We start from the raw sequence: 10,982 nt of genomic DNA, 5'->3' as shown, positions 1-10,982 counted from the left end.
AACTACGTGCTTCCTTGGCCACGGTGGTGATCAGCCTGACACGCTCTAGAGCTAAAGGGAAACTCAAAGTGAGAACTGGCCTCCAGCTTAGGCCCTGAGTAGCCGTGCAGAAAGGGAGGCATGCAGCAGTTTCCATGAGTTCTAAGTCACTGCTCTGCTTTATATTAAAGGAAATACCCTTGTGAGGACACCTAGGCCCCTCGGGTGTGCATCATTTTCCCTCCAAGGTCACTGAGTACCTCCAGGCCCCTGTGGGCCTCCTGAGCAAAGTCGAAGCCCATTCGTCGGTCCCTCGAGTGCTCTCTGTGCGTGCCAAGTGACGGGTACATGCTGCATGTTCTTGAGGAGAGCTACGTTTCCAGAGCCCACGAACATCCTCAAGACCACATTTCTGGTGAGTCCGAAGTACCCAGGACGTCTTTGTCAGGGTTCATGTGTGAGCTGCCATGAGAAAACCGTTCACTTTGAATACGTCGAGGACCATGTACGTGAAGTCGCTCTGGCGAGGAGAGACTCAGCGTCTTACCGTGCTGTGTCTCTAACCGGACACCCAGCATGAACATTTGCCTGTGGGTAGGGCCATGATGTGCTATGAGGAAGCAGAGGCGTGTAGCAGTTTCCATGAGGCCGAGGCCTCTGCTCTTCATATCTTTCATGGCATCACAGTTTTCTGGACCCATAGGAGGCTCGCGTGGGCACCCTGCTCCCAGCAACAACACTGTGTACCCACAGGCACCCCAGGGTCTGCTATGTAGCATCCAGGCCCATAGTCTTTTGGAGCCACTCTATGTGTATGAGGAGGGTAAAGAAACACACTGCACTCTCTTTGGAGCAGTTTAATTTCCCTAGCACTCACTCACGTTCCCGAGTACCGTTCTGGCACGTTCCACATCCCTCGAAGTCTTCTGCATTACCCAAGTCTGACTGCACTAAGAGCAACCTGAGGCTTCGCATTCCATGTAGGACCTCCTGCCTGAAGTCACCTTGCCTCCAGGAGAATGTCGGTTTGCGTTCTTGCTGCAATAGAAGTCCTGTTCTTGCTGGGGCACTTCAGGCTTTTGAATAGCCACAGACACACAGGCGTACCAAGGGCGGACTTTGGTGGAGAAGTTCGCGTGCTGCGGGACATGGTACTTTGAGAAATTGATTCACTGAAAGAAGCACAGTGTAAACTGTGTCTCTTTTGACTTGTGAGAAACCAAAGGATATGTGCTGCGTGTGCCCATGGAAAGAGAGGCTTGCTGGAACTAGCCTTCCTTTCCCATTTTGAGGGATGCACACATGGTGCCTTGAAGCTACCTAACATTTCCCTCCTGTAGACAGGCATATAAACCCTGTAACTAGGCTTCTGGGAAGAAAACGAGTTTGCTCTGTCTAGAGCAGGTGCTTCCTTGACTGTGGTGGTGTTCAGCCTGACACGTTCTAGATCTAAAGAGAAACTCAAAGTGAGAACTGGTCTCCAGGTTAGGCCCTCAGTAGCCATGAAGAAAGGGAGGCATGCAGAAGTTTCCATGAGTACTAAGTCGCTGCTCTGTTTATTTTAAAGGAAATACCTTTTTGAGGACACCTAGGCCTCTCGGGTATGCATCATTTTCCCTCCAAAGTCACTGAGTACCCCCAGGCCCCTGTGGGCCGGCTGAGCAACGTCGAGGCCCATTGGTCGGTTCCTTGGAGGCCCTCTCTGCGTGCCAAATGATGCGCAACCCACTGCACTTTCCTTGAGGAGAGCTACGTTTCCAGAGCCCACGAGCAACCTCAAGACCTTATTTCCGGTGAGTCCAAAGTTCGCAGGAAGTCTTTGTCATGGCCCACGTGTGACCTGCCATGAGAAAACACTCTGCTTTGAATACGTCGAACACCTCGTACATGAAGTCGCTCTGCTCGAGGAGTCAGTGTCTTAACGTGCTGTGTCACTAACGGGACACCCAGGATTAACACGGGCCTGGAAGTAGGGCCCTGATTTGCCGTGCGGAAGCGGAGGCTTGCAGCAGTTTGCAAGACGCCGAGGCCTCGGTTCTGCATATCTTTAATGGCAGCACATTTTTCTGAACACCTAGGAGGCTCGCGTAGGCACCCTGTTCCCGACAGAAACATTGAGTACACACAGGGCCCCCTGGGTCTGCTAAGCAACATCCAGGCCCATAGCCCTTTGGAGCCACTCTGTGTATGCAGAGTGTAGGGAGATGCACTGCACTCTCTCTTTAGCGGCTTAATTTCCCCAGCACTCCCTCACGTTTCCGAGCACCATTCTGGCACGTTCCACATCCCCCGAAGTCTTACGCATTGCCCAAGTCTGAGTTGCACTAAGAGAAACCCGAGGCTTTGCATTCCATCTAGGACCTCCTGCCTGAAGTCACCCTGCCTCCAGCAGAAAGTCGGTTGTGTTCTTGCTGCAATTGAAATACTGTTCTTCCTGGGGCACCTCAGGCTTTTGAATAGCAACAGGCCCACAGGCGTAACAAGGGCAGTCTTTGGTGGAGAAGTTCGCATGCTGCAGGACACGGTACTTCAAGAAATTGATTCAGGGAAGGAAGCACAGTGTAAACTCGGTCTCTTTTGACTTGTGAGAAACCACAGGGATATGTGATGCGTTTGCCCATGGAAACAGAGGCCTGTTGGAACTAGCCTTCCTTTCCCATTTTGAGGGATGCACACATGCTGCCTTGAAGCTACGTAACATTTCCCTCCTGTTGACAGGCCTATAAACCTTGTAACTAGGCTTCTGGGAAGAAAACGAGTTTGCTCTGTCTAGAGCAGGTGCTTCCTTGGCTGTGGTGGGGTTCAGCCTGACACGCTCTAGACCTAAGGAGAAACTCAAAGTGAGAACTGGCCTCCAGCTTAGGCCCTGAGTAGCCGTGCAGAAAAGGAGGCATGCAGCAGTTTCCATGAGTTCTAAGTCACTGCTCTGCTTTATATTAAAGGAAATACCCTTGTGAGGACACCTAGGCCCCTCGGGTGTGCATCATTTTCCCTCCAAGGTCGCTGAGTACCTCCAGGCCCCTGTGGGGCTGCTTAGCAAAGTCGAAGCCCATTCGTCGGTCCCTCGAGTGCTCTCTGTGTGTGCCAAGTGACAGGAACACGCTGCAAGTTCCTTGAGGAGAGCTACGTTTCCAGAGTCCATGAACATCCTCAAGACCACATTTCTGGTGAGTCCGAAGTGCCCAGGACGTCCTTGTCAGAGCCCATGTGTGAGCTGCCATGAGAAAACCCTCTGCTTTGAATACGTCCAGGACCTCGTACCTGAAGTCGCTCTGCTCCAGTAGAGAGTAAGCGTGTTACTGTGTTGTGCTGCTAACGGGACACCCAGCATGAACACGTGCCTGGTGGTAGGGCCCTGATTTGCCGTGTGGAAGCGGAGGCGTGCAGCAGTTTCCATGAGGCCGAGGCCTCTGCTCTGCATATCTTTCATGGCAGCACAGTTTTCTGGACACGTAGGAGGCTCGCGTGGGCACCCTGTTCCCAGCAACAACACTGTGTACCCACAGGCACCCCAGGGTCTGATATATAACATTCAGGCCCGTAGCCCTTTGGAGCCACTCTATGTGTATGAGGAGGGTGAAGAAAAGCACTGCACTCTCTTTGGAGCAGCTTAATTTCCCCAGCACTCACTCACGTTCCCGAGCACCATTCTGGCATGTTCCACATCCCTCGAAGTCTTCTGCATTGTCCAAGTCTGAGCTGCACTGAGAGCAACGCTCGGCTTCGCATTCCATGTAGGACCTCCTGCCTGAAGTCACCCTGCCTCCAGGAGAATGTCGGTTTGCGTTCTTGCTGCAATAGAAGTACTGTTCTTCCTGGGGCACTTCAGGCTTTTGAATAGCCACAGGCCCACAGGCGTACCAAGGGCGGGCTTTGGTGGAGAAGTTCGCGTGCTGCGGGACATGGTACTTCGAGAAATTGATTCAGTGAAAGAAGCACAGTGTAAACTGTGTCTCTTTTGACTTGTGAGAAACCAAAGGGATATGTGCTGCGTGTGCCCATGGAAACAGAGGCCTGTTGGAACTAGCCTTCCTTTCCCATTTTGAGGGATGCACACATGGTGCCTTGAAGCTACCTAACATTTCCCTCCTGTAGACAGGCATATTACCCCGTAACTAGGCTTCTGGGAAGAAAACGAGTTTGCTCTGTCTAGAGCAGGTGCTTCCTTGACTGTGGTGGTGTTCAGCCTGACACGCTCTAGATCTAAAGAGAAACTCAAAGTGAGAACTGGTCTCCAGGTTAGGCCCTCAGTAGCCATGAAGAAAGGGAGGCATGCAGAAGTTTCCATGAGTACTAAGTCGCTGCTCTGTTTATTTTAAAGGAAATACCTTTTTGAGGACACCTAGGCCTCTCGGGTATGCATCATTTTCCCTCCAAAGTCACTGAGTACCCCCAGGCCCCTGTGGGCCGGCTGAGCAACGTCGAGGCCCATTGGTCGGTTCCTTGGAGGCCCTCTGTGCGTGTCAAATGATGCGCAACCCACTGCACTTTCCTTGAGGAGAGCTACGTTTCCAGAGCCCATGAGCAACCTCAAGACCCTATTTCCGGTGAGTCCAAAGTTCGCAGGAAGTCTTTGTCATGGCCCACGTGTGACCTGCCATGAGAAAACACTCTGCTTTGAATACGTCGAACACCTCCTACATGAAGTCGCTCTGCTCGAGGAGTGAGTCAGCACTCATCATCGTTCTGAACATCTTATCAACCATCGCACTCACCATCGCTCTCAACATCACACTCACAATCGCACTCACTATCAGACTCACCATCACACTCACCATCCCTCTCACCCTCGCTCTCAGCATCACACTCACTCTTGCTCTCACAATCACACTGACCATCACTATCATCATCACTCTCACCACCACTCTCAGCACCGCTCTCTGCATAACTTACACCATCTCACTCATGATATCTGTCACCAACAAACTCATTTTCACACTCAGGATTACTCTCACCATCACACTCAACTTCACTGTCACCATGGCTCTCAACATCGCACTCACCATCACACTCACAACTGAACTCACCATCGCTCTCAACATCTCACACACCATGGCGCTCACCATCGCTCTCACCATCGATCTCACCATCGCTCTCACTATCACTCTTACCGTCAAGATCAGCATCGTTCTGACCATCGCATTCACCATTGGTCTCACCATCACATGCATCAGTGCACGCACCATCACACGCACCATTGCAGTCACCGTGACTTTCACCAACGCACTCTCCATCCCTCTCACCAATGCACGCACCAGCACACACACCATCACTTTCACCCTCATTCTCACCATCTTACCATTGCACTCACAAATGCATGCACCTTTGCACTCACAATCGCTTTCAACATCGCTCTCACTATTGCACTCACCGTTGCAGTCAACATCGGACTCACCGTTCCTTTCACCATCACACTCCCCATTGCACTCCCCATTGCCCGCATTGTCACCCGCAACATGACAAACACTATCACACACACCGTCAAACACATCACTGTCATCATAGCACTCAACATTGCACTCACCATCACTCTCATCATCTCACTCAACATCGCTTTCAACATCGCTCTCAACATCACACTCACCATCGCTCGTACCATCGCATGCATGATTGCACTCAACATCACACTCACCATTGGACACACAATTGCACTCACCATCGCCCTCACTACCGCTGTCTCCATTGCAATCACCATCGCTCTGAACATTTTTTCACCATTGAACTCACCATCGCTTTCCCCATCGCACTCACCATTGAACTCATCATCGCTCTCACCATCGTTCTTACCATCGCATGCACGTTTGCACTCACCTTTGCACTCCCCATGTCTCACAATCATTCTCACCATCTGACTCAACATCGCACTCATCATCACACACACCTTCACACTCATAATCGCTTTCACCTTTGCACTCACCATCGTTCTCATCATGGCTCTCACCATCGCAATCACAATCGCACTCACCATCGCTCTCATGACCTCTCTCACCATTGCATTCAGCATCGCACTCTCCATAGCATGCACCATGGCATGCACCACCACATTCTCCCTCGCACTCACTGTAGCAGTCACCATCGCACTCACCATTGCTTTCACCGTTGCACTCCCCAAGGCACTCCCCATCACACACACCATCACCCGCACCATGGCACACACTATCACTCTCACCATAGCACTCAACATTGCACTCATCATAACTCTCATCATCTCACTCACCATCGCTCTCTTCATCACACTCACCATCACGCTGAACGTCGTTGACGCTATCACTCTCACCATCTCCCTGCATTGTACTCACCATCGCTCTGAACATCGTATTCACCATCGCTTTAACCATCACACTCACCATTGCTCGCAGCATTGCATGCAGCATCACACTCACCATGGCTCTCTCCATTGCACTCACCATCACTCTAAACGTCGTATTCACCATTGCACTCACCATCGCTCTCACATCACACTGACCATTGCTCTCACCATCGTACACACCTTCACAATCACCATAGCACTCACCTTCATTCTCACTGTCGCTCTCAAATTCACACTCACCATTGCACTCACCTTCGCTCTCACCATCACTCTCACCATGGCAATCACCATCGCTCTCCCCATCGCATGCACCATTGCATGCACAATTGCACACACCATCCTCTCACGATCTCCCTCACCATTTCACTCACCATTGCTCTCAGCATCACACTCAAAATCACACTCACCATAACTCACACCATCACTGTCACCATTGCACTCAACATTGTAATGACCTTCACACTCACCATCGCTCTCACCAAGGCTCTCAATATCTCAATCACCATTGCACTCACCATCACTCTCAAAATTGCTCTCACTATCACAGTCAACATCACACTCACTGTCGCTCTCACCATCGCTCTCAACATCTCACTCACCATCACACTCACCATTGCTCCCATCATTGATCTCACCATCGCTCTCACCATCACACTCACCATCGCACTCACCATTGCTCCCATCATCACTCTCACTATCACACTGACCATCGCATTCAGCATCCCTCTCATCATTGCACACACCATCACACTCACCATCACACATACCATCGCACTGACCATTGCTTACATCATCACATGCATCATCGCACTCACCATCACTCTCACCATCGAACTCACCATAGTTCTCTACACCACACTCACCATCACTCTCAACATTGTTCTCACATCCCACCCACCATCGCACTCACTGAGGCACTCAACATCGCTCTCAAAATCACACTCATCATTGCACCCACCATCACACTCACCATCGCTCTCACCATTGCACTCAGCATCGCACTCTCCATCCCATGCACCATCGCATGCACCTTTGCAATCACAATCACTTTCACCATTGCTCTCAACATTGTACGCAACATCACACACACCATCACTGTCACCATCATTCTCATCATCTGACCTACCATCGCACTCACCATCGCAGTCACATTCACTCTCACCATTGCTCTCAACTTCTCACTCAGCATCACATTCTCTATCGTGTGCACCATCTCAGACACCACCACTCTCACCCTCACACTCACCATCGCACTCACCTTTGCCCACACAGTTGCACTCACTGTCACACTCACCATCTCACACACCATCACATGCACCGTGGCACACACTGTTGCATTCACCAATACACGCACTATCCCTCTCAGCATCACAGACGCCATTGCTCTTACCATCACTCTCAGCATCGCTCTCACCCTCGCACTCACTGTCACATTCATCATTGCACTCAAAATCGCTCTTACCATGGCTCTCACCATCGAACTTACCATCAAAATCACCATCGGACTCAAAATTGCTCACACCATCACTATCGCACTCACCATCACACTCATCATCCTTCTCACCATCAGTCTCACCATCGCAATCACCATAGCTCTCTCCATTGCACTCACCATAACGCTCACCATCGCACTCACCATCACATGGACCATTACATGTAGCATCACTTCACCATGACTGTCACCATTACACTCAACATCTCACTCACCATCACATGGATCATCGCTCGCAACATCACACGTACCATTGTACACACCATCGCTCTCACTGTTGCAGTCACTGTCTCACTCACCATCTCATGCACCATCGCACTCATCATCACACGCATCTTCACACTCATGATCATTTACACCATCGCTCTCACCATTCCACTCACCATCGCAGTCAACATCGCACTCAGCGTCGCTTTCACCATCACACTCCCCATTGAACACCCCATCGCATGCCCTGTCACCCGCAACATGGCACACACTATTGCATGCACCTTTGCATGCACTATCACTCTCACCATAGCACTCAACATTGCACCCAACATCACTCTCATCATCTCACTCACAATGGCTCTCACCATTGCTCTCACCATCACACTCACCATCGCTCGCACCATCGCACTCAACATCATGGTCACCATCACACCATCATATTCATCATCGCTCTCACCATCGCATGCATCAGCGCATGCACCATCGCACGCACCATTGCAATCACCATCACTTTCACCAATGCACTCTCGATCGCTCTCACCATTGCAAGCACCATCGCACGCACCATCACACTCAACATTGCACACACCATCGCTCTCAACATCACATTCACCATCATTCTCACCAACACACTGACCATCGCGCTCACGATCACACGCACCATCGTACTCACTGTCACTCTCACTGTTGTTCTCAAAGTCTCTCTCAATGTTGTACTCACGGTCGCACTCACTGTTGCTCTCACTGTCACCCTCACCATTGCAATCATCATCGCTCACAGCATCACACACACCATCACTCTCACTATCACAGATTCCATCATACACACTATCATTCTCACTGTCACACTCACCATCTCACACACCATCCCTCTCACCGTCGCACTCACTGTCACACTCACAATCTCATGCACCACCACACTCACTGTTGCACACACTATCACTCTCACCATGACACTCACAATCACAATCACACTCACCATTGCTCTCACCATCAAACTCACCATTGGACTCACAATCAGTCAAACCATGTGTCTCACCATCGCACTCACCATTGCTCGCAACATGGCATGCACCATCGCACTCACCATTGCACTCAACAGTGCACTCACCATCGCACTTACCCTCGCACTCACCATTGCACTCATCATCACAATCACCATCACTCTTATTATCGCTCTCACCATCACACTCACTGTCGAACTCATCATCACATGGAACATTACACTCACCATCACACGTACCATCGTAAGCACCTTTGCTCTCACCGTCACACTCACCGTCCCATGCACCATTGCACTCACCGTTGCACACATTATCATTCTCACCCTCACACTCACCATCACAATCTCTATCACACTCAGCATCAAGCTCACCATTTCATTCATCATCGCACTCAAAATTGCTCTCACTATTGCTCTCGCCATTGAACTCACCATCGCAATCACCATTGGATTCACAATCACTCTCACCATCACTCTCACCATCACTCTTACCATCACACTCATAATCGCTGTCTCCATCAGTGTCACCATCGCACTCACCATCACTCACAACATGAAATGCACCATCGCACACAACATCTCACTCACCGTCGCACTCACCATTGCTCACAACCTTGCACTCAAAATCTCTCCTACCCTCGCACTCACCATCACTCTCACCATCGCTCTCAACATCGCATTCAACATCACACTCACCATCACTCTAACCATCACTCTCAAAATCGCATTAAACATCGCACTCACCATTGCTCTCATCTTTGCTCTCAACATCATGCTTACCATCACACTCACCATCACATAGACCATCGCATGCAGCATTGCACTCACCATTGCACTCACCATCGCTCTCAACAGCGCACTCACCATCACACTCACCCTCACACTCCCCATCGCTCTCCCCATCACACTCTCCATCACTCTCATTATCACTCTCACCATCACACTCACCATCGCACTCACCATCACATGGAACATCACACTCACAATCATACGTACCATCGTACACACCATCGCTCTCACCATCGCACTCACAGTCACACCATCCCATGCACCATTGCACTCACCATCACATGCATTATCATTCTCACACTCACCATCACAACCTCCATCGCACTCAGCATCGTGCTTACCATTTCATTCATCATCGCACTCAAAATCACTCTCACCATCGAACTCGCCATCGCAATCACCATTGGACTCACAATCTCTCTCACCATCGCACTCACCATCATTCTTACCATCACACTCATAATCGCTGTCTCCATCAGTGTCACCATCGCACTCACCATCGCTCACAACATGAAATGCACAATCGTACTCACCATCGCTCTCAGCATCGTACTCACCATTGCTCTCACCATCACACTCACAATAGCTCTCACCAACGCACTCACCTTCACTGCCAAAATTGCACTCACCACCACACTCACCGTCTCTCTCACCATCGCTCTCGCCATCACTGTCACCATTGCAGTGACCATCGCACTCACCATCGCATTCACCATCGCTTTCACAATTGCACTTACCGTCGTACTCACAATCACACTCACCATCTCTATCACCATCGCCCTCACCACCACTCTCATCATCACACTCATCGCTCCCACCATTACACTCACCATCGCATGCAACAATGCTCTCACCATTGCACTCACCATTGCACTCACCATCGCATTCAACATCGTACTCACCATCGCTCTCATCATCACACTCACCATCGCTCACACCATCGCATGCACCATCACACTCAAAATTGCACTCACTATCGCTCTCTCCATTGCACTCATCATCACTCTAAACATTATATTCACCATTGCAGTCACCATCGCTCTCAGCATGGCTCTCACCATCGCACTCATCATCATTCGCACCATCGCATGTACCATTGCTCTCACCATCACACTCACTTTCACACACATCGCACCCACCATTGCACTCACCATCACTCTCATCATCGCTCTCACAATGACACCCCAAATCACATGGTC

Source organism: Neophocaena asiaeorientalis, unplaced genomic scaffold (assembly GCF_003031525.2).
Source record: "Neophocaena asiaeorientalis asiaeorientalis breed wild unplaced genomic scaffold, Neophocaena_asiaeorientalis_V1.1 scaffold545, whole genome shotgun sequence".
NCBI classification, from domain to species: Eukaryota; Metazoa; Chordata; class Mammalia; order Artiodactyla; family Phocoenidae; genus Neophocaena; species Neophocaena asiaeorientalis.
The sequence above is the reverse complement of the archived record's forward strand: the minus strand, read 5'-3'. Positions refer to the sequence as shown.